This window comes from Peromyscus eremicus, chromosome 14 (genome assembly GCF_949786415.1).
Source record: "Peromyscus eremicus chromosome 14, PerEre_H2_v1, whole genome shotgun sequence".
Taxonomy (NCBI): Eukaryota; Metazoa; Chordata; class Mammalia; order Rodentia; family Cricetidae; genus Peromyscus; species Peromyscus eremicus.
Window position 1 is genome coordinate 79,011,513 of NC_081430.1, and position 25,227 is coordinate 79,036,739.

At 47.3% G+C, this 25,227-nt stretch overlaps 1 long non-coding RNA gene and 1 other non-coding gene across 2 annotated transcripts; both read right to left on the reverse strand.

Annotated features, from left to right (window-relative positions):
* Positions 1 to 8,333: 8,333 nt before the first annotated feature.
* Positions 8,334 to 8,406, reverse strand: Trnaa-agc (transfer RNA alanine (anticodon AGC)). Its single transcript has one exon. It is a non-coding gene; the product is annotated as a tRNA-Ala (tRNA).
* Positions 8,407 to 20,005: 11,599 nt separating this feature from the next.
* On the reverse strand, positions 20,006 to 23,257 carry LOC131924469 (uncharacterized). The gene is made up of 3 exons (XR_009382914.1): positions 22,834 to 23,257; positions 22,435 to 22,685; positions 20,006 to 20,135 (listed from the first exon to the last, which is right to left on the reverse strand). It is a non-coding gene; the product is annotated as an uncharacterized LOC131924469 (long non-coding RNA).
* Between the last annotated feature and the right edge of the window lie 1,970 nt (positions 23,258 to 25,227).

Below are 25,227 nucleotides of genomic sequence, written 5' to 3' on the forward strand. Positions count from 1 at the left end.
AAGCCAGTAATTAACATTCTTTAATGGTTCGCTTCAGTTCCTGCCCTGATTTCCTTCCATGATGGACTGTGATGTGGAATTATAAGCTGAAATCAATCCTTTCCTCCCCAGGTTGTTTTTGGTCATGATGTTTAATCACAGAAACAGAAAGCAAATTAGGATATCAATTGCCCCCTCCCCTCTCTCTCTGTCTCTCTGTGTCTCTCTCTCTCTCTGTCTCTCTGTCTCTGTGTGTGTGTGTGAGAGAGAGAGAGAGAGAGACAGAGACAGAGAGAGATACTGGAGACTGAACCCAGGGCTTTGTACACTCTAAGCAAACAATCATTCTAGCACTGAGTTACATCCTCAGCTCTCTTCTACTTTTAATTTAATTTTTGAGTCAGAGTCTCAAAAGTTGTTCAGTTTGGCCTTGAACGTACTCTGTATGTCGCTAGGTAGGCCTTAAACTCGTGACCCTTTCAGTCTCAGCTTCCCCTTCCAAGTAACAGGAAGTACATTAATCCTGGCATATGTTCCTTTCTCTTGAGGACAGAACACCTACATAAATTATTTTGTATTCTTCTGCATTGGGGAATCTCTGTTTTCTTGCTAATTTGTATTATTACTCTATCATTTATTCATACCAGTATAGAATCCTAGTTACATTTTTAATGAATACAGTTACACTTTGTTTTGTTGCTTACACTGTTGCAGATTGGGTGTTGGGAGCCCTTTCAGTTGGCTCTTGGGTTCCTTTGATCTGTGCCCATCATTGTGCATGTGAACTGCTCTTCCTTCCTTTCTGACCTCCCTATCCTCTCTGGGTACCACTTCTTTACTGTTTCATTTCCTACCTAGATTCCATAGCCAGGAATTCCCAGTGTACTCTGGTCTTTGTACTCTTTGACAAGTGGGTATCATAATCTTGGCCACCTTGACTTTGTTCTTGTTCAGAGAGACAACTGAGCTCTGGGTATGACTTGGTAAACTCCCGTTCTCTGTGATAGCTGCTTCCTGCTGTTGCCTTATGCTCAGCCCTGCTTCCTAGACTCTTGGCAAGGGCTACGGCTTCCCACTTTCCCAAAAAAATGGAGACCAGCAAGGGTTCAGTTCCTAATTTCCCTCCTTTGAATTCCAAATGGAACTGCCTCTTCTCTACTTACCCACTCGCAGTTCTTCTCTCCCTTCTTGCTTTTCTTTTTTCTCATCTCAGAGAACATTTTTTTTTTCTCTTGCCTTTTTTTTCTGGACCAATCTCCCCATTCGGTCAAATCATCAGGAGGATGTTTTCTCTTATCTCCTCTAGACTCTGCTCCATCAGTTGTCTACTTTTACATTTCCTCCTTCAGTGCTCTTTGTTCTCCCCACCTATGAATATGCAACTTTCTCATCCTAAACGCAAACACACATTTAAACATCTGACAGGACCGTGAAGACTCTCTGTTTCCCATTTCTTCTTTCTCTTTCCTTCCTCCATTACACATCTGGAGAAGGCCAATTGCGACAGCTGGATTTGCCATTGTCCCTTCTTCCTGCTCGCAGGCTCGTGACACACTTTCTTGCCACTCTAAGAATCATTCATCTTTGATTCTAGGCCGACAATCATTCTAGCACTCTTCTTCTTCATCTTCCTCCCTTGTCAGCTTCCTTCTCCCACTCTGGGAGTGGAGCCTCCTTTTCCTGGCTCCCTTTTCCTCCCCCACTGCTCTGTCTAGTGGCTCTTCTTCAGGGCTGCCAGGTGTAGTTGCCCACCCCTCTGTTCTGCTTGCCACTGCTTCCGACATGGGAAGAATAGAATTGACCATCTGGCTTTAGCTGGACCCAGGTCCTTGCTAGACCTGTGAAGTCAGTCCTTCGCATATTCAACCCAGGTATCAAAGCCGGGTTTTTTTTTTTATTTTTTTATTTTTTATTTTATTTTTTTTTATCAACCTTTATTCAGGGAGGTTCTGGGGAGCAGAGGCAGGTTACATGTTCCGATCCCCTGGTGGAGCTATGTTCAGGTCTTTCCCCTGAGTTTCACAGCATGTTTCCATCTACTTACTGGAAGCCTTCCCAGAGCCTCAAGCCAACAGATTGAAGCAGAAGCCATTCCCCTGTCACCCCTGCTCTGCAGCAGACCCCGCCCTTCTCTGCTTCCCTAAGGCTGGAACCTTGGGTGCCACAGGCGGACAGAACACTCATCTTCAGTATGGTCTCTCCCTTTTCCCTATTGGATACCCAGTTGGTGACACTGCTCCGCCCCCAGCCCTCAAGGGCACCCCCTCTTCCCCACCCTCCCTGCATTGCTTTGGTTCTGCCCAGCCCCCAGCATTCGAAAGGTTGCATTTGACTCCTCATTATTCGGTGGTTCTCTGGATCCTCACACTCCTTTTAATCCAAAGCTCCCCAGTTTTCCTTCTAGAACATAAACGTCAAGATTTCTTCCACTGTGAAAGGCTCGGGGTGGCATCTAACACCTTCCTGCCTGTGTTTCTCCAGGCTGGTATATTGGCCCCACCTGTGATGCCTGTTAAAATGCAGACGCCGAAGATGGCCTCAGAACCATGGCATCGGTGTTTTGAAGACACTCCAGGTAGGTTCTGACTCCTGGTGGTGTTTGAGAACCATGACTCCAAGATGTAGCCCATGCCTTTTATTTATTTATTTATTTATTTATTTATCTATCTATCTATCTATCTATCTATCTATCTATCTATCTATTTATTTATTTCTAGACAGAGTCCCTCTGTGTAGCTATGGCTGTCCTAGAACTCACTCTGTAGACCAGGCTGGCCTCCAACTCAGAGCTCCACCTGCCTCTGCCTCCCCAGTGCTGGGATCAAAGGTGTGCACCACCACTGCCGGGCAGTCCATGCCTTTTATCTGGCTCATAAACACTTAGTTTCCATGGACTCATGGCTACTAGATTATCAAGCCCAAGTAGAACTCTACAAAGACTAAGGCCTGCTTCTTGTCCCCTGAAGATGCCTGGCCCTTCGTTGCCTGTTGGGAGTCATCTGCCCGGCACAGAGAGACTAAGACCCAGAATGGTTAAACACAAATTAGGATCCCAGAGCCAAACAGGGGCAGAGCTGGAATCAAGCCCAGGCATATCTGCTGTGGGCATCTGAACTCCTGACTGTAGAGACTGATACCTCCAGAGCTAGCCAAGGCCTGAGTTTCAGCTCTGTCTCCTCCTCCTGAGCCTTCTCACCAAGGGGTCTCTCATTTCCTTTTATCTCCAATTTAAATGAATGTCTACTCTCCCTACCAGTCCACAGACTAGGCCATTTCCTCCTTTTCCACCTCCTGCTTTCAAGCTGCAAAGGGGCCCAGGAACGGGAGGTGGGAGTGAAAGGAGAGGGGGAGGGGGAGGGAGGGAGGGAAAGGGAGGCAGAATGGGGGCAGAGAGGGATGGAGTGATGGAGTGTGAGCGGAGGGCCAGAGTCACAAGCCTTAATTTAATCGCAGGGCCCCACGCTCAATTTAGCAGACACAAGGGCTCCGAATGGGGTCCCTGTGTGGTGGTGGGGCAATCAGTGCCCACAGTTCCTTAGAAAGCATTAATTGCGGATGACAATGTGTAAACAGCAGGGAAGAATGGAGTGTGCAGGTGTGAGCTGCTGGGGCCAACCCCAGGCTGTTTTCACATAAGCCAGTGAGCTGCAACTCCACTGTGGTCCACTCCCAGACCTGATTAGAGGCAGCAGTTGGGGAGCTATTGAGGTATTGGAGGTTGGCCTGCCTGCCGAAGGTGCCTGGGAATGGTATCAGAGAGCCAGAGGGCCTGGGAGGTGGACTGTGGGGGCACCTTCCCTGCCTGCTCACACTCTCACACACTCGCCTCATGCTATGTGCACCTGTGGGTTTTCTGGCTTACCCTCTTCAAGCTGTAGGTCTCTAAAAGTCAAGGCTAGGTAAAATTAAAAAAAGACAAATGAAGATGTCAGGTTTGTATAGCATGGGGCAGAGTTGGGTCTGCTGTCCATGTGGGCTAAGAAAACCAATGGGTAGTAGAAGCTGAAGGGGCCTCCCACTGGTCCGAGGCTGACTTCTTCCTTAACTGACCACAGATCTGCTTGGGGAAGGCAGCAAATGCTGAGGGAGAGAGATGAGTGCTGAGGAGTTGGAGGGATGCTGAGAGACAAGTATGGAGAAACCAAGAGATATTTGAACATCTTTCAGGCGCTCAAAGCTCTGTTTCATTTCATTTCACTTCTTTTCTTTTCTTTTCTTTTCTTTTCTTTTATTAGTTTTTCAAGACAGGGTTTCTCTGTGTAACAGCCCTGGCTGTCCTGGAACTCACTCTGTAGACCAGGCTGGTCTCAAACTCACAAGAGATCCACCTGCCTCTGCCTCCCGAGTGCTGGGTGTATGCCACTATCGTCAGGCTCAAAGCTCTTTTTCAAAGCTGCCACTACAGAAAAAAAAAAAAAAGTAAAACTTGTGTGGGAGAGGACTGAACCCCCTGCTTGATACAGCTGACACACTCAGAGCACCCCTAGACTGAACTATAAGATAATGAATGCAAAAGAGGAAATTCCTGCAGAGGCTATGGACTGTGGAGACTGTTTATTGTTTTTTTTTTTTTTTTGATTTTTTTGAGACAGGGTTTCTCTGTGTAGCTTTGGCACCTTTCCTGGAACTCAGTCCGTAGCCCAGGCTAGCCTCGAATTCAGAGATCCGCCTGCCTCTGCCTCCTGAGTGCTAGAATTAAAGGCGTGCACCACCACCGCCCAGCTTACTGTGTTCTTTTAAAAATTATTATTTTTAAAATATGTGTATCTTATATGTGTATCTGTGTTCACATGTATGCCTGGTGCTCGGGGAGGCCGGAAGAGGGCATTGGAGCTGGGAATCCGACCCTATGCTTCTGTAAAGCTCTGGGGTGGCTTCATGTGCAGCTTCTTAGATATTTCTTGACATCTTAGTCCTGTTGTAACTCTCTGGGGACAAAGGCATTGTGTCCTGTCTGACGACCCTAGAGCAAACTGAGCCCCAAGGAAATCCAGGAGCTGTAGGCAGTAGAGGGGTGGGGCTAAACTGTTCTCAAGCGCTGATTGTCATTGGGGTCCAGAGGAATGACCCCGGGCACTGTACCATGGCACAGAGAATGGAGGAAGAACTCAAGGTAGAGGACTTGAAGGAGTTTCGGAGAAGCGGGCAAGGAGTGGGAGGAGCCTGACTTCTGACTGGTGGCGCTAGAGGGGAAGAGTTTGTGGACCTCAAGATTGGGTGGTACCTCGGCTCTGAAAGCTAGACTTTCAGAGCTGCATGTACATTCCCGGCAGAGAACTCAGCCTGAGAGTCAGACTCACAGAAGACGATGAGTTGGATTCAGGACACCTTTCTAAAGATGACTGAGAACCCAGGGCCATAAGAGTAAAGTACAAAGGCCTCTGTCACTGTGGGTGTCCCAGCGGGTGTCCTAGCAGAGTTCTCCTGCCTGGTGAGGCCAAGCTCACTCTGAACACTTGCTGGGGCCACTGGCTCAGAAGGGGAAGAAACTGAACTCCTGAACAATGCACTTAAGTGCATTTAAACGGCTATATCAAATCTGTGTTTCTTTAGCCTAGCTGGTTCAGTGGTCTTCTTTTTTTTTATTCTTTTACAGTAGTGGCTCTCAACCTTCCTAATGTTGAGACTTTTTAATATAGTTCCTCATGTTATGGTGACCCTCAACCATTATTTTTGTTGCTACTTCATAACTAATTTTGCTACTGTTATGAATCATAATGTAAACATCTGATATGCAGGGTATCTGATACGTGACCCTCATAGGTCGGCCATATGACAGGTTGAGAACCACTGTTTATAGGACGATTACTTATTTGTTCCCTCCGTAAGGTCCAAGTTTTTAACTTGAAGTGAAGTTGAAAACTTAAGTGAGTAGCCAGGTGTGCTGGCTCAACACTGCTCCCAGCACTTGGGAGGCAGAGGCAGGTGGATCACTGTGAGTTCAAAGCCCGCCTAGTCTACCTAACGAATTCCAGGCCAACCTGGTCTACACAGTGGGATTCTATATCAAACAAAACAAAATCCAAAATGTTGAAGTTGGCGTCAGACATTTGTCGTTTTGACCACCAGACCTGCTTTGAGTGACAGCCCTCGAGTTTCCTGTGTGTCCTCTCCTTCTCCCCTGATCAGTCTCTGTCTCACAGCTGCAACAGACGACAGACGTAGACCAATTGGGGCTTTTTGTTCCTTGGGCCCCAGTGACTGAACATGTGATCAGCCAGGAAAATTGAGGTCCAAGGATTCTTGGAAATGACAGCCCTGACCTGCTGACCTCTGACCGGAGAGGACACTGTGGTGGCGCTGCCACTGTACTCTGTCATATGCCTTGGATAAAGCAGAGTCAGGAAAGGATGTTGAGTTCTAAGTCTACTGACAGCTGAAGTATCTGGCTATTTTTTTCTTTTCTCCTTAAGAAAAATGGCATTTATTTATTTATTTAAAGATTTATTTTATTTATATGTTACATATACAGTGTCTTTTAATTATGTATACAGTGCTCTGTCTGCATATATCCATGCAGGCCAGAAGAGGGCGCCAGATCTCATTACAGATGGCTGTGAGCTACCACATGGTTGCTGGGAATTGAACTCAGGATCTCTGGAAGAGTAACCAGTGCTCTTAACTTCTGAGCCATCTCTCCAGCCCCAAGATGTTTATTTATTTTCAATTATTTGTATATGTGTGTGTGTGTGTGTGTGGGTGGGGTAGGTGAGTGGGTGTGCATGTGAGTGCAGCTACCTGTGGAGGCCAGAGACCTTGGGTCCCCAAGGAGCTGCAGTCACAGGCAGTTGTGAGCTGCCTGGTGTGGGTGCTGGGAACTGAACTCAGATCCTCTGCGAGAGCTGATGCCCACCTAGTTTTTTTTTTTTTTCTTTTTCTCATGTCTTTTAAATTTTAGAATGGCTTTAAGTTTACAGAGAGAACACAGATAGTTCTCAGGTGTTCCACACCTAATCTCTCCTGTTATTAAGACATTGTGCTAGGTGTCATTCCTTGTCACAATTAATGAAGTGATGTTGGATATTATTATTAAGTAAAGTCCATCTTTTATTTGAATTTTCTCAATTCCATCCCCATGTTCTTTTTCTGTATCAAGGTCCCCTTCAGGATACACAGAAACTCCATATTCATCATGTGTCTTCGTTGGGGTTTCTATCACTGTGAACAGTCGCCATGACCACAGCAACTCTATAAAGGAAAACATTTAACTGGGATGGCTTACAGTTCAGAGGTTGAGTCCATTGTCATCATGGTGGGACATGGCAGCATGCCGGCAGACATGGTGCTGGAGAAGGAGCTGAGAGTCCTACATCTTTCAAGCTTGAGTGTCACACTGAGTGAAGCTTGAGCAAAGGAGGCCTTAAAGCCCATCCCCACAGTGACACACTTCCTCCAACAAGGCCACACCTGTGCCAAAAAAGCCACACCTCCTAATGGTGCCACTCCCTCTGGGGGTCATTTAATTCAGACCACCACAATCCTGCTTCCTTGGGTTCCTCTTGGTTGTGGCAGTTTCTAAGGCCTTCCTTATTTTTGATGACTTTGACAATATTGATGAATGATGATCAGAAATGTAGAATGCTCTTCAATTGAGGTTTGTATGTTTCCCCCTCAGAAGTGGACTGGAGTTGAGTATTATTGGAAGATGACGAGAGATATAAGGTGTCCCCTTACCACATCACATCAGCACGACCTGTGGCTGCTGATGTTGGCCTTGGTCACATGGCTCAGTGAGGATCTGTCGTTTATCCACTGTTTTATTACTTGCCTATGGAATGTTCCATACTGTATTTTGGAAGGAAGCTGCTGTGCCCATCCCATTCTTAAACATAATGTCCAATTTTTAACCAATGGGTATTATATTCCTTCCTTTTGAGGATACAATGGCTCTCTAATTATTTGGCATGCTTCTGAATGGGAGATTTCTCTCTTTTGCAATATTATCTGTTTAGTTGTTTTTATGTAAATAAGGACTCCTAGTTTGTTTGTTTGTTTGTTTTTAAATTTTATATTTGTAGTATTTTGTTGGCATGAATATCTGTGCATCACATGCATGCCTGGTGCCTGTAGAGGCCAGAAGAGAGAGTCAGATCCTCCGGAACCAGAGTCAGGGGATCGTTATGAGCTGCCATGTGGGTGCTGAAAATCAAATCCAGGTCCTCTGGAAGAGCAGCCAGTGCCCTCAACTGCTGAATCATCTCTCCAGCCCTTACCTATGTCTTATTTTTTAAACAGGGTCTCATGTATCCCAGGCTGTCCAAAAAGTCCCTGTGTAGCCAAGGAGGAACTCAATCAAGTTCCTGATCCTCCTACCTTCATCTCCCAGGGATTACAGGTGGTACTGTGACCAGTTCATGGGATGCTGGGGATGGAACCCAGGGTTTCATGCATGCTAGGCAAGCACTCTACCAACTGAGCCACATCCCAGCCTAGTCCTTTGAGTTACTACCCAACCTTATTATTCTGTTGCCCAAACTGTTCCAACTCTGAGCACCGGGGAGATCTTGACAGTTCCTTTGTGATGTACTCCCACCAACGTGGTCCCCTGGAGTTTCTAGTTGACACGAGCAATCAATTCCTTCTTGTCAGTTGGTGTTAAGAGTTCTGTCACTTATAACCAGAAGATTCTTAACGTATTTTAAAAGAAGAGATGGTTTTGGTTGAATTGCTTGTGAAAAACTGCACATGTTGCTCACATTTTTCTAAAGTCAGTGCAGGTGAGTGACAATTTTGTACATGAAGGCACAGATTCTCCCTCGGGTCAGAGCGAGCAATTGTTACTCGGCTCTATAACAATTGCAGGAGGCTTGGGGCTGTGTGCAGCTCAGATTTAAGCCCATGATCTTGGCAAGTCAGTTAACCCCTGAGCTATCAGGGAGGTGACAAAATGGCTCAGCAAACTAAGGCGCTTGCTGTGCAACCCTGGAGACCTGAGTTCGATCCCGGGAACCCACGTATAGGTGAAAGGGGAGGAGTGACTCCGTAACATTGTCCTCTGACCTCCATACCCAAGTCACCCACACATGCGCTCCCCCTACACAGCGTGAATTCATACTATAATAATAAATTTTAAAAAGAGATGATGACATCATTGTGATGCAATCTGGTGGCTAAGAAGTGTTTACAATTATCTGGTGACTACAAATATCTCCCAAGTTAGAGTTGTCAGATAAAACACATGGCACTCAATTAATGTGGAATTTCAAATAAGTAATGAATTTATTTTTGTTTTTTGAGACAGGGTCTCTCTGTGTAGGTTTGGCTGGCTAGGACCTCGCTCTGTAGACCAAGCTGGCCTTGAACTCGTGGAGATCTTTCTGCTTCTATCCCCAGAGTGCTGAAATTAACCACTACACCTGCCATAATAAAGAATTTTAAATGTATCTTAAATATCACATGAGAATATATTTTTATACTAAAAATCTATTAACTGTTTATCTGAACTTCAAATTAACCAGGTACGTGGCCTGTTCTTTTTCTTTACTAAATCTGGCAACCTTGCCTCAACACCTTCCTTGCTCTCTGAGGTTCTTCAGGGCATATACAGGAAGGTGACTCTGCAACTCAGTTCTGTGGATAACAGAGCCCAGGTCATATAGTGTCCTGAGAAGAGGAGGACTTTGTGGTCAGACCGCCATGAGGCCAGTCCTTTGAGTGAGCATCTGATTCAGTTTTTATTCAGTTACCTGGAGGGTTGATAATTCACAGATGTCACAGTAACACTTTGCAGGGTCTAACATCTGATGGGGACTTGGTCAGTGGTGGCTGCTAATGATGGCACCACTTATCTGGACACATAAATAGAAGGTCTAAAGGAGGTGAGGGAGGAGACTGACAGTTGAGGGAAGGGAGCTTCCTCACTCCTACCCGGTCCCCCTTCTTTGAGCCGGAGGCAATGCCAAGTTCAGAAGCAAAGGCTGTGCTGCAGGTGGAGATCTGGAGGATGTTCTGGGCACCCAGCATCTCCCCGGGGCGCTGCCTTCTGAGTAAGGACTATGCATGGATAAGGGGGTTTGAAGGGGCTGGTCCTGGGGGACGAAAGAGACACTCCTGGGGGAGGCTCATCTTACTCAACAAGGCAGTCAGAGGAACTGGGGAAATTGACCAGTACCGGACCATCAGTAAGTGGGACAGTACGTTGTATCCTGCCACACGCTCAGTACTGTGTGCATGGTGTTCGCTGCAGCCCTTTGAGGGTGCTGTGGTGGACTCTGCCTTGCACCCGAGGGCGCTGAGATTTATATAGTTTACCCAGGGCTATAATTTTTCAGGGGCCATGATTCAGATGTGAATTTCCATCTTGCAGGTGCCTGGGGGTGTCAGGCAGGGGAGGAGACCAGGATGACCTCCTCCCTCTGTCACAGTCTTAGGAAGTCATGCAAATGCCTACCTCATGCCTTTGATTTGTAGTGGGGAACAGATTGAGATCCAGCTGTCAATTTGAGAACCCACTTGAGGATTTGATTTTTTTTTTTTTTAAATAGCCCTCTGCATTGTAGCATTGAGGAGAAAGCCACGGCCACCACCTAAACAAATGGGGGAAACAACCCTGAAAAAACAGAGACGGAGGAACGCGTTAAATCAGCTGTGGTAAAGCCCAGGATGCCGTATTTTGCAGCCGTTTAAAAATATCACATTTTCAAAGACTATGAACATACAAAAACGCCCTGATATAAATAAAGACAGGAGATAAAACCAGATACACAATGTGACTCCAATTATACAGTGATAATTTTATTCATGACTTCTAATGCTCAAAGAAGACCAAGGGAAAACACTCGGCAAAGCTCATGGCTGGCTTTGGGCTGTGACATTAAAGGCTATTTAAACTGTCTTAATTATTCTATTATGCACTTGCCAAATGTTTCACAAATCTGCCCCCTCTCAATTTGGGGGTTGAAAGCCATCAAGGTGGCTCCCAAACACGGCATTTTAAAGATGAGGAAAACTGAGTTTCAGATCTGGGAAGGTGGCACAGGCCACTGGTAAACCAGGTGTGTTTGCCCAGCTGGTCCCGGCCCATGCAAAGCGATGCACGCGCCTCCCACAGGCATGAGGGAGCGATGATGGCACAGGAACATGGGGAACCCTCCCCCAGGGGCACAGCTGGAGCAAAGCGAGGTGTGTAGCCCCCCCCAACCCCTACCCCTCACTGGAGTGGGGGCTGGGTGGAAGCAAAGATTGGGGAACCTTTCAGAAATGGAAACCAGATGAGCCGTTCAAAGGGGAGCAAATTCTCCACGGCGCCCTCCTTTGTTGCGAGCGTGTGAGGCGGCGGCAGCTGCGCGCCTCGCCCCCAGCCCACGGCTTGATGGGGCGGACACGGATAACTGCATTAGATGCACTCAGCTCTTTTCAATAAAACGCCCTTGTTGGAGGCACAATAGGGGGAACGGGGCAGCAACCCCAGGCCGGGCTGGGGGCACCCTGCCTTCCCCCGGAGAGCGGAGAGCACACTCATTTTTCAGGCTCAGCTAATTGGCATTGGACCCGCTGTGCGGTTCCAAAGGAGAGGCAGGCTGCTCAAGTCCACTGTCACCGGAAATGAGGCCCGCCGTCCACGTCCACCCGCACCGTGGGTCTGCGGACGGACGCAACCCAACCGTGATGCAGCTGGCCTTGCAGAAGGCCCAGATGCCCTAGGGAAGACAAGGAGGCCTGAAGGGTTCTTCTAAGGGCGCCAGTCCCAAACACTGGGTAAGGAGGCAGGTGACAGCTCCAGGTGTCAGAAACAATTTCCGGGCTGGACGACTTCATGTGTGATGACCCAATTGTCACACCCTTTAAGTGGATTTTTTTTTTCTTCTTGAGACAAAGTCTCTCTATATAGCCCTGACAGTCCTGAAACTCTTTATGTAGACCAGGCTGGTCTTGAACTCATAGAGATCGGCCTGCCTTTGCTTCTCGAGTGCTGGGATTAAAGCTGTGTGCCATCAAGCTTAGCTTTGAGTGGACTCTTTTTTTTTTTTTTTTTTTTTTTAAGGAATCTTTTTCCATCTCCAGCACAGAGATTGCTTTAACTGTAAATACAATGTTTACTCCCCTTTACAGATGTGGAAACCCAGGTTGGAGAGCCTACCGACTTGCTGAATTTGTACAGCTGGAGTTTGAACCCAGGTGCTTATGACTTTAAAGCTGGGTGTTCAGCACTGTTGACATTCTAGCTGGGATCATTCTTGCAAGGGCTGTCTTGTGTGTCTCAGGATGTTTGACAGCCTCCCTGGCCTCTGCCCTTCAGGTGTGACCCCCAAACATGTGTTCAGACCTTGTCTAAGGCCCCCTGGGGGAGAGCTGCCCCTGTGGAGAACCACGTTTTTAAAGCAGTCCCGCATGCTGCATGTGCTGGCAAGCAAGCCTTCTTTGGGCTCATTAATTTAATCTTTAGGGAAACAATAGGGATACCTCTTGGAGTCTTAAACTTCAGTCTTGTGGTTTGTAGCATACGAGCAGAAGGGTGGTCCGAATCAGACAAGGCTAAATTTCACCCTGAATCCAAAGGCGGGTAGAGTGCAAGGCGTTTTTTGAATTGGGTGTCTGTCTGCATTTTAGGGGCCCCGTTGGGTTGAGAGGGGCCACACACAGTCCCTCCAACTGCCTGCTCTATTTTTCTATACTGAGACTGTCCCAAGTAGGGCACATAGACCAGCGCTGGCCACCAGAGGAGCCTAAAACATGAAGGAATATCCTGTGGAAGGTGGCATGAAGGAACTGGGCACTACCAGGACAAAATAGAGCCTGGCACTGAAGTAGGTAAGGAGGGGACCTCATTTGGGGCAGCCCGTTGCTGGCCCACCATGCTGGGAAGAACATATGCCCTGATTTTCATTTTTGACTGCAACTTGTGAGTGATCCCCATATCTCCCCTTCCATGCCCCAACCTTCTGTGGCGTAACCTACTGAAGCGTCCCGTTCCCCAGGTCCCAAAGCTTACCGGGCTGCTCCAAAGCCAGCAACAGGCTCCAGGGCCACACTGACCTGAGGCCTGTTGAGGTCAACGCTTTATTTTTCTCCTACACAGTTGGGCTTCAAGGTATTTACCGTCCTTATTTCGGAATTCCTATTCCTGTTCAGTTGATGTGATTGATAGAAAGGCACCTCAGGAGGTCCTTTCCACAGGAGCTTGACAGGCGCCAGGGATCCTCAGGATGTAGGCTTGTCGTCAGCATCCTCCTGGCTGCATCCTGTTGGGTGAAGATGCGCAGAGGGTTGAACCCTCAGAGTCGAGGAGGGCCTCAAAGAGAAGAGGAGAGGAAAGGTAACAGCATTTCAGAGGGTGAAAGGTTAGGGTTTTCTTTGGGGGCGTATCTCACAGACAAATGTATTCATGCCAAGAAGCAAACAGTAGTACTATGGAGATGTGTGATGATGTTTTCCTGTTCCACCAAACGTCATCTGCTTACGTTGACAGGTGACTGACAGTCTGTTTAGTGTACGCAAGCAAAGCTGGTTAGTGAGACGCTTAGCTTTTTTTTTGAACTGGGGGGGGGTTGACCCTGGGACTATGAGAATATGAGAATTGGCTTTTTTTTTTTTTTTGAGACGGTGTTTTGGGACATTTGATTGCACTATGACACCCCAAGACTGTGTTAATAAAGTTAACTAGCTGGCCAGAATTAGCCACACAGAAGCCAAGAATATGGATAGAGAAGACACACAGGAAGATGTAGGGAAGGACTTGGAGATTTTGAGGTCTCTTTGATCTGGGTAGTGTGGAGAGAAGGTCAGTTGGTTCCTCCTTTGCTCTGCTTCTTTGATTTATCAGATTTTCACCCCAATATGTGACTCCCCAGTCTTTAATTGGTAATAGAACAACTTAGATAAACACAAGATCAGTGTCTCTCTATGGAGCCCTGTCTGTGCGGGAGCTGGAGCTGGCTATGTAAATCAGGCTGGCCTTGAACTCACAGAGATCTTCCTACCTCTGCCCTCTAAGTGTTGGGACTAAAGGCGTGCACCACCACGCTCAGCCCCTTAATCAACATCCTTGAGTTTTATAAATAACAAAACTCACCAACCCCACTCCTACCCAGATCTTGTGAACTCAGGTATAGTATGGTTTCATGGCTACATTGCTAATGCTTTCATGCAGGGGTTCTCAACCTTCCTCGTGCTGCGACCCTTTAATACAGTTCCTCATGTTGTGAGGACCCCCAACCATCAAATCATTTTCGTTGCTACTTCATAATTGTGATTTTGCTAATGCTATGAACTGTAATGTAAATATTTTCAGAGATAGAGGTTTACCAAAGGGGTTGTGACCCATAGGTTGAGAACCATGCCTTTAATGCATTCTAGAACAGAGTCAATGGCTCAGCCTGCCCAGGGCTCCACAACTGACTTGGCAAGGTCACAGACTCTTTGGTTAGGGTTTTTTTTTTTTTTTTAAGAAAATAAGGTTTCATTGTGTAACCCAGACTGGCCTCAAAGTCACTATCCTCCAGCCTAAGCCTCATAAGTGCTAGAGGTACAGGTCTGTGCTACTGTCCCTAGCAGAAGTTTTGGTAATTGAAGTTTGTCTTCATCGATCTCTGTTCCCCTAATACATCCATACACGTAGAAGCCTGTCTATAGGTGCACACTGTAGCGCGACCATTCTCCTGACAAACATCCTTGGCTGGTTTGGTGCAGAGCTTCTGGAGTCCCCTCTTAGGCAGTGGCTCACGTTTGGTGGCTATGACTTCTGAAAGGGCCATTTCACAAAAGGAAGACACGAAAATAAGTGTGTGAGAATGTGTGTGTCCAGACATGTGTAACTGCTTTCTTTTCTTCCCTCTGAGTGTCTCCCCTCCCCTGGGTGGTTCCCATTTGCCCTCCTTTTGCTGAGATAATTCGCACTCTCCAACTTCATTAGCTGCAACCCCCTCCTGCCCTGGGACAAAAAAATAGGGCCAAACTGTTCAAAAGAACACATGGAGACCCCATTAATGATGGCCCTAATTGTGCCAATTCAAACCCGTCAATAACTCTAATTAGAACCTGTCTTATAGGAGGTGCTGAATGGGAACACAGCTGCCGCTCCAAACAATCCCGTCGCTGGCCAGCCGGGGAGGAAAAGAGAGTTTTGGTGGCGGCGGCGTTGTTATGGAAAGGGTCAACGCAGGAGGATTAGGACTGAGGCACAGTCAGAGTAAGGAACCTTGAAAAAGTCTTGGATGTCAGGTCACAGTTTGAAGTCAGAGGACCTTTCACTTCCCCCTCGCTGGCTCCCCCACCCCCAGCAGGAACACCTGCAAACTGACTGCCAGGAACCGTGGAACCGTGGCCACCAGACACATGGACACCACAAGTTTCCGAAACATCTGCAAGATGAGAGGGGAAACCCTGCAAAAAAAACAAACAAACAAAAAAACCCCCAAACCCAAAACCAAACCAAAACCAAAACTAAACTAGCAAAACTACACATCAAAAAACGAATAAAATAAAATAAACAAACACCCCCCAAAAAACCCCAAAATCAGATTCATCCCCTGCCCCCAACCTGCTTCCAACTTTGTCTTTTAGGATGCAGCTGCGCTTTGCTGGGCGCCGTAAATAACTCTGCAATTACATTAATTGGTTGCATATTTATTGACACTGCGAAGCCCTTACCGCGGGGAGAGGCAGATTGCAGTTGCATTTTTAACACTCTTCCCGTTCTTCTCTGTCTGATTTTCAACCTCCTCATTTCGTTTTCCTGAATCCGGGGAAGTGGTACGTTGGTTGCTGAAAGGCCCATTCCTGCACAAGCTCCGACAGCTTCCGATCATGCCTCATCTGTTGGCTGTCCCCGGACCTATTAACCCACCGGGCTGATACATTTTGTCCCTGCTATGGGAGAATTTGAGAAATGGATTTCTGGTACCACTTGGAGTTTAATTTCTTCTGGAGGGTAGGGGTATAAAGAGCTTGTTAATAAGCATACTATTTGGATCAAGTGGGAATCAGGATCCAGGCAACGTAGCTTGAATTTTGGAATTGCAGACGTCACTAGTGTATGTGGATTTTCCAGAGCCGTGTGAGGATTGAGAAGCTCATGTAACATTGCTCTACCCATAGATCAGTGCCTTGCACAACCATCATCAGAGAAGCTTCCTTTTGCAGTAGATGGAAATTAACCCAGAGACCCACAACTGGACCATGTGCAGAGAATGAAAGACTTTGGAGCCCTCAGTCCTAAATGGGATGTCTTCATCCAACACCTCCCCTTTTAAGGCTCAGGGATCCGTGTGGAAGAGGAAGTGGGAAGATTCTAATAGCCAGAGGTGATGGATGATATCAAGGGAAACAGCATCTTCCAGACACAACAGGACTGATGCACATATGAACTCAGAGACTGTCGCAGCATGCACCTGTGAGACCCGCACAGGTCTAAGCCAGATGGGTACCTAGCACTGAGACGGAGAAGAGGACACAGGGTCTGACCCTTAGCCAAGAACCTATTTGCAATTGATACCTGGCTGGAAAAGGGGAAAAAAGCCTCCAGTTTTCTCCAATGTAGTGTCACTGGGTATATCAACCACACTGGATTGGGGGGTGGGGGTGGGGAGGATTCACACCCAGGAGTAGCTGCCAACAGAAAATGAACTCCACATTTATTTATGTATGTCCTTATTTATTGTGGGCCTTTTGTTTTGGCATTTTTTTTTTTTTTTAACTTTTCGAGACAGGGTTTCTCTGTGTAGCTTTGGAGGCTGTCCTGTATCTCACTCTGTAGACCTGGCTGGCCTCGAACTCTCGAACTCACAGAGATCCACCTGCCTCTGCCTCTGCCTCCCGAGTGCTGGGATTAAAGGCATGCACCACCATTGCCCGGCTTTTTTTTTTTTTTTCAAAGATTTATTTATTTATATATTTTATGCATATGGGTGTTCTATTTGCATGTATGTTTGCATGACAGAAGAGGGCATCATATCCCATTACAGATGGTTGTAGTGAGCCACCATGTGGTTGCTGGGAATTGAACTCAGGACCTCTGGAAGAACAGCAAGTGCTCTTAACTGCTGAGCCATCTCTCCAGCTCCTTGTTTTGGCATTTTGTCTTATTTTGTTGTCATTTGCTTTGATTTTTGTTTTTGTGGGTTTTTTTGGAGAGAGCAAAAATGTAAAGTTGGGTGGGTAGGGAGATGGGGGAGGATCTGGGAGGAGTTGGGGGAGGCGAGAATATGATCAAAATATATTGCATGACATTTTTTTAATAATAATAAAAAAAGAACCTCATGTACGTTGATATAAGCAGAGTTCACCCGTTGGCTTTCTCTGTGAAGCTTGGCCTTGGATTTCCTCACTGCTAGGTTAGGATACTGTTGTCCTGCAGTGTAGGGAAGGTGCATGCTGGATTGAGAGTCCAAAAGCCTGGCAAGTCTGGCCCCTACCCTGCCCTCTGAAATATTCTTCTACCAGATATCATCATGGCTCTATCCCTTACTCTCAGATCTCAGCCCAGTGTCACCAGAGGGCTGCCCTGAGTACTCTAGACATCCAGAATAGCAACTTCTCTTCCCCACCATGTATCATTTTTCCCCTTGGTTTATTATTTTTATTTGTGGTGTTTAGCACTTCTGGTATATTGTGTATGAGTTGATTTGTCATCTACTAGGCTGATTGGTTGTTTTGTCAAATTGACACAGATAGATTCCACAGCTATCACCATTATTGCTGTAATTTTATCTTGATGCTAAGGCCCTTCCACCCACCCTTATCTAAGAGTGGGAAGACAGAACTTCAATGATGGAATTGCCTTCATCAGATTAGCCCCCGGCCATGTCTGTGGGGGCGTTTCCTTGATTATGATTGATGTGGGTGGGCCCAGCCCACTGTGGGTACTACCCGGGCAGGTGGTCCTGAGCTGTAAAAGAAACAGGCAGAGAAAACGGGCAGAGCAAGCCAGTAAAAACAGCACATTCTCCATGGCCTCTGTATCAGTTCCTGCCTCCAGATCCCTGCTTTGAGCTCCTGCTCTGACTTCCTTCTGTGATGGAGTGTGATGTGGAAGTGTAAGGTAGAATAAACCTTTTCCTCCCCAAGTGGCTTTTGGTCATGGTGTTTCATCACAGCAATAGAAAGCTAAGACATCTACTTTCCCTTATCAGTCCCGAGATTTAGAAGAAGAGAAACTTCTTGTTTGTTCTGTTCCTTGCTGTGCTCACAGCACTTAGAATGGTGTCCAGCAAACAGATACTTGATGAGCATTTACTGAAAGAATGGATGGAAGGAGAGGGGTGGTGACACCTTTGTTCACTTGCTGAGAAGATCATGCCTGCCATTTTTGCTGTGTTGTGTTTCTAACCTGGGTCTCTAGAACAGTGAGCGGTTAAGGCCATGGTCTTTGGAGGCAGGTGGATATGGAGTTAAATCCTGGGTCTTCCTGAGAATTGTGTATTTGGGATAATTACCAAGGCCCTCTGAGCATCAGCTTCTTGTCTGACAGTAAGAATGCTCAATATCTCATAGGACTACTGGGTGAATGGACACCGTGTTTGTCTTAGGGTTTTAAGACCACGGCAACTCTTATAAAGGAAAGCATTTAATTAGGGCTGGCCTACAGTTTCCGAGGTTTAGTCCATTATCATCACGGCAGGAAGCATGACAGTGTACAGTCAGACATGGTGATGGAGAGGTAGCTGAGAGTTCTACATATAGATTGGCCGACAGCAGGAAGAGACAGTGAGCCACACTGGGCCTGGCTTGAGTATCTGAGACCTCAAAGCTTGCCCCCAGTAACACATGCCCTCCAGCAAGGCCACACCTCCTAGTAGCGCCACTCCCTATGGGCCTTTGGGGGCCATTGTTACTCAAACCCTCACAATATTTGACAAGTGTTTTGAGCAAGCCTTCCTTAGTACAATGTACAGAACAGATAGATTCCACGGCTATCACCATTATTGTTGTAATTTTATCTTGATGCCAAGGCCCCACCACCCACCCTCATCTAAGAGTATGTCCTGAGATAAACATGAGGTAGGTAGCAAAAGGGAGGGTAGGATTTTATTTGGACCCTGCCCTCTTAGCTGATCCCGCTCGGGAAGGCAGGGGCTCTGCTCTGTGTGTTGCTCTGCACTCTTATTTCTGAAACTTGCCTTTGGTCCTTAGTCACACAGTGGCATGAAGATACAGAAGGACCACAAATTCCTCACCCGCTTCATTCCCTCCAGCTTGAACAGCTGGTGTAGAAGGTCCCTGAATGGGATTTAGGTCATTATCACCTCAATGAGGAATCAGATCCAAGGGCAGACTAAACACTGTCCCCTTAGAGGCAGAACGGATGAGTCAGGAGTACACAGCCTGGTTCTTGTTCTCTGTTTTCCTCCCCTGCTGTCAGTGGACACAGACACCTTCAGCCTCTCACCAGCACCGGGCGCTGGCTGCAGGCGAAGGGGCTGGAGGCTGAGCAGGCCTGGGTAGACCCCTGACTTTTCTGGGACGTGTCTGTCTTGCCTGACAACAGCTATTTGTCTGTGTGGGTCCTGTATTTAATAACATCCATGACTGTAGACACATGTATACATGCTTATGTGCATTTGCGGGGACATATGATATAACAAGCAGTTATTCTTTGTTTTTTTTGGAGACTTAAAAACAGAATGGGAGGGGCTGGGGATTTAGCTCAGTGGTCAAGCGTGTGCCTAGCAAGCGCAAGGCCCTGGGTTTGGTCCTCAGCTCCGGGGGTGTGTGGGGGGGTCGGGGGGGGGGACAGAATGGGATTTTGAGTGATCTAAATGTCAACTTCAAATTCTGACTTTGACATGAAGTGGTTTTGTGACTTCCTTTCCATAAAGTCATTGGCGAGATGGGAAAGAACAGGGAGAGGGACACATTCTTTGGTGAGGGAGAGACCTACCGGCTGTTTGTGCAGAGGAGTGAGCAGTAGTGGGGTGGTGTCAGGGGCAAGGTCCCCACAGTAGCTCTGGCCTACTGCCTACAATGGCACCAACTGCTGCTCACTCAGATGCACGGCCCTTCACAGTTTGCAGACTGTGCAAGGCATTCCTTCAGCTTCGGCTCAGCAGGAGGTGGGGGGAAGTGTCAGGAAAGATCCCATCTAGGGATATATTGGAGAAACAAAAGAGCTTTATTGACAAAGGGCCTCCAAGTGGTGCTCAGCCTAGGGCAGCCTCTAGATCGTCCTCAGGGTGGTGGGGGCAGGAAGAGGAGGACTTCCGTTTCTATCTGAAGTCTACCTACAGAGACAAAAGTGCCAATTAATGATTAATCAGAGTAGCTCTTCTTCCCGCCTCATCTAGTCCATACGTCAGACAGTGCACACACCGCGAGGAAGTGTGGGTAGAAGCCGAGGGATCAGAAGGACTCCGGTTACTTACCTGTGCTTTCAGTATGGTGTGATGAGGCACAGTGAAGGTGTGCTTATTGGCATCTTATTTAGGCTTACCCTATGCCGAGCCTCACAAATGGATACCTGAACAAGGTTCTTGAAAAACAAAACTTTAAAAAAATAAATATTAAAACTGCAAAATAATAGCCAATCACACCAGTGGTTGAGTTGGTATTTTTCTAATTTCTCTTACGACTTTTCCTTTTCCCACAGCATGAGGCAAAAACAACAATCTGATAGGAAATGAAAATAAAAGAGTGACTAAGACCAATTAAAATGATTGTGTGTAAGTGTGTGTGAGTACGTGTGTAAGAGTGTGTGTACGGCCGGGCGGTGGTGGCGCACGCCTTTAGTCCAAGCACTCGGGAGGCAGAGCCAGGCGGATCTCTGTGAGTTCGAGGCCACCCTGGACTACCAAGTGAGTTCCAGGAAAGGCGCAAAGCTACACAGAGAAACCCTGTCTCGAAAAACCAAAAAAAAAAAAAAGAGTGTGTGTATGTATGTAAGAGTATATGTGAGTATGTGTGTGACAGTGTGAGTATGAATGTGTGAGAGTATGTGTGTAATAGTATGTGTATGTGTGTAAGAATGTATGTGTGTGTGTATGTGTGTGATAGTGCGTGTGTGATTGAGTGTGGGTGGGTGTGAGCGTGAGTTATTGGTATTCGAAGCCAGGGCACTCTACTACTGAGCTACACCCTCAGCAAAATGATCCTGAAGTCTTCTCGGAACGGATTTACTGCAGTGATGATCATTAGTGATGGACCGTCTCCTAAGGAAGTATTTTAACTTGAACTGTCATCAAGTGGACACCGAAGCCACCACGGTTAATCAAACACACGGTTGGTTTTGGAGACAAGGGTTCATGATCCTAGGTTGAATTCAGATTTGCTAAGCCCAGGATGACCTGCCTCTACCTCCAAAGTGCTGAGATTAAAAGTGCCGCTGCACCTGCTAAGAATTGAACCCAGGGCCTTGTACATGCTGGGCAAGCACACCACCTGCTAAGCCACATCTCCAGCTCCCATCCTTTAACGTTTTCTTTATATTCTTCGCGTAATACGCCCAGAGTTCCTAGCAGTATGAGATTTTTGTTTGTTTTTACTAGTGACATAGTACCTTCCTGCCCCAAAACATTTACTATAGTGCACAAAAATGGTTTACAATGCCGGTATTGTTTTTTCCCCCTCCTCTCTGTATTTTAGCAGTTTTTTTTTTTTTTTTTTTTTTTTGGTTTTTCAAGACAGGGTTTCTCTGTGTAGCTTTGCACCTTTCCTGGAACTCGCTTTGGAGACCAGGTTGGCCTCGAACTCACAGAGATCTGCCTGCCTCTGCCTATCTGCCTAATCTGCCAAGGCTCAGATTAACTCTGGTTATTAGTCATTAGTTATTAGTATTAGTCATCTGAAGAATGAGGGCTTTTCCTGGAAGATCTCAAGTTCAAGGCCAGCCTGTGCTCCTTAGCAAAACATTGTGAAAATAAAACAAATGACATCAATAATAACAAACCAACAACCAAACCCAAAGCTTACTCTTCACTAATGACTAATACATGGATTATATTTAATTTGTGTTTATTAAAGGCTTTCAGAGCTCTTATTCTGTGTATCTTTTAGCAGGCAGTGAATATGCTGGTATTGAATAAAATAAAATTTCTCTAAAAATACCCTATTCAGTGCTTTACACTGAATCCAATTGTTCTCCCTTTGATTAAAGGAGTAAGAGAAACTTTCGCTAGAGCCTAGAACATGTACAGAGCAAGGAGGAGGCCCAGCCTAGCCTGAGCCGGAGGGAAGGAAAGATGGGGAGAAATGGACAGACAGTGAACAGCAGGAGGGAGAGGGGAGGCCTATCAAGGGAGTCCAGGGAGGGAGTAGGGAAGAGGGCAGAGCATGGCGAGGGGGCAGGAAGAGATAGGGTGGGCGCAGGGGTGCATTGTGGGAGGAAGAGCTGTGGGCTCACCCACTCCCTGCTTTTATTAATACAATTAAAGTGTTGAAAATCAGATCTCATGTGAAGCTTTGAACATGAATTTTTCATTACAGCATTGGGGGTGGGGAGGGGATGGAGTGGACAGGGAGGGAAGCAGGGGTGGGGGTGGGGGAGGCACGTAGCCGGGAGAGAGGCAGAAGGCCTCTAAGCCTTACCTAGGCCACATGTCCTGTGTGATACTGGCCCAGGCCCACTTCTCTGGGATACATCAGAAGCTCCTCCCGCCTCTTTCTTCATGGATCTCTGCCCTCTCCAATTTTCTTTAGTCCTTGACAAACCCTGCTTCCTCGGTGGGGTGCTTGGCAGGAAGGTCCCTTGCTGCTGCCTCCGAAAGGCCAGCCCTGCTGTCCACGGCGTGAGGATATCGTCACCAGAACCATATAGCCAACACCCATTTGCTTAGAAACTTGGGGTGAAAAAAAACAGTTGAAGAGCTCCAGGCATTCAGGCGCAGCGCTTCTGATCCTGAAAAAAAAATGGGTCACCGGGCAGAGAAAGGTGTGTTGCCCCCCATCATCAACCGAGCCTGCTCTCCCCGGGTGCACCCTCCCTACTCAGTTCAGTAGCCTTGGGAAACTCAAGGTGTCTTGGCTAATGCTGGCTGTGGGGTCTCCAGGGCTGAATGACAGACAGTAGACAGGACGACAAACTTGCTCCTTTCCAACGGTGTTAAACGGAGCAAAGGCTGCGGCCAACCATACTGCTTATCTGCTGTGTAGCCTTGCCACAAGGTCTCTGGCGAAAAAGCCAGTTGCCAGTGAGTTCTGCCCAGTCTTCCTGTCAGCAGGTGGGCCTGGGGTGAAAACCAGACCCCCGCCCCCTTTCTCTTGACTTCCTCCAGGATTAGGTTTGTTGTGTGGTCAATGAATTTGTTTAGATTGAAAAACGGGGAACGTTTCATCTCTTGCAGTGCTGGGGAGGGTTTCTTTCCTCTGTGGCTTTGCCCGCTACCCCTCCCCCTGCTGATTGCATGACGGACCTGAGAAACTGAGGGACCGGGTCCCACAGACGGCCCTCTCCCTATGCACCCGCCTTCTCTGGTTCCCTGGGCAGTCTGTTCCCTGGAAGGGGGCCTCCCCCACCCCTGCCGACCGCCTGGGGTTTAATCTCTGCCAGGCCCCCGGTGCTCTGGGGCTGCTGGTGTGTGGTCCTGGACACTGATGTGCCTCAGCAGCTGGAATCAGTGAAGAGGGAAGCAGGGACCCGACCCTGGCACTTCTCAAAACAAAATGAATGACTCCAGTTTCAATCAGTTTATGGCAGAGGCTGGAGAATTATGTATTTTCTGGGGGGGGGGGTGGTCTTGCTGTGTAGCTTAGGCTAGCTTGGAACTTACAGTCTTCCAACGGCAGTGCTTGGTTTTATGTGTGGATAAAGGCCCTTTTGAGGTTCCTGCATTCAGAGGGATTTGTGTCAGTTCTTTTTTTTTTTTTTTTTTTTTTTTTTTTTTTTTTTTTTTTGGTTTTTCGAGACAGGGTTTCTCTGTGTAGCTTTGCGCCTTTCCTGGGACTCGCTTTGGAGACCAGGCTGGCCTCGAACTCACAGAGATCCGCCTGCCTCTGCCTCCCGAGTGCTGGGATTAAAGGCGTGAGCCACCACCGCCCGGCTTGTGTCAGTTCTTAATGAGAACAGCTGCAGCATCACAGGCCAAGATGCTGGACCCAGGGCTGAAGACCAGACTTAGAGGGCACAGATAGAAATCGAGTGGCCACTGGCCTCTGCCATGGGGTGAGGATACCCCTTCTTCTATCAGAATCCAGAAGAGTGGCAGCTTTGGGGCCCACGGCCTATTTCTAATCTACTTTACATTGTTGTTTCTATGCCAGAGGAATCCCCCTGTAAAGCCTGGCACTCGGTCCCACCTCCCAGCTCTTCTCTGTCCATATCTTCAGATATGAAACTATCTTGCAATCTGCAGTACTGAAGGGTGAGCCAGGCCTCTGACCTAGGACACCCAGATTTAGCAAGTAAAAACACAGGAGATTCAGTTGGGTTGAACTTCAGATAAACAAGGAACTGTTTTTCAGCCTGAGTATGTCTCATGCTATAAAAGAGAGGTGATGGTACTCAGGACAGACTCCTGCTGCTAGTTTCTTTCTGTCTAGTTGATATTCACATAGAGTAGAGCATTCTGCATCTGACCTGCAGCTCTCCACTGGCCCTCTTTCTTGGTCAGTTGTTTTATTGTTACCATGGCCAAATACCTGAGAGAACCAACTTGAAGGGAGAAATGGTTTATTTTCCTCCTGGTTTCAGTCGTGTGTGTGTGTGTGTGTGTGTGTGTGTGTGTGTGTGTGTGGTGGGGGCGGCAGAGCAGGGCTTACATCATGATGGCAGAGTTGGATGATGGATGGGTGGGGGAGAGGGAGAGGGAGAGAGATACAGAGATACAGAAAGACAGAGACACAGACAGAGAGAGACAGGGACAGGGAGACAGAGACATAAGAGTCAGAGAGATACAGACAGACAGACAGACAGACATGCACATGCAGAATGCACGTGGGACTTGGCTGCCTCCTTTATTGCTTTTGATTTCATCCTGGCTCTGTGGGCTGGTGTGGCCTGTGGCCCATGTTCAGGTGGGTCTGCCACCCTTAGTTAGTTCTCTCTGTAAATGACCCCAGATTTGCTTAATTAATCTCCTCCAGGCTGAACCATCCACTCAAATTTCCCCTCCTTTCTCTTTCCAGCTTTTTCTTTCTGGAGCACTTCCTGTCATGTTGAGATCTGTACTCCCTCTGCATTTGGTTGTCTTACACTCTTTCCCCACAGTTTCTGATTGTTTTCTACTTGACTACTTTCTTCTTGACTTCTTTCTATTTGTAGATCCTGGATGGGTTCAGGTTCAGCCTTCTGAAGACCCAAGGCGATGGGGATGGTAGCTGCTGAGGGAATGGGGATAGTAGCTGCTGAGGGGATGGGGATGGTATCTGCTGAGGGGATGGGGA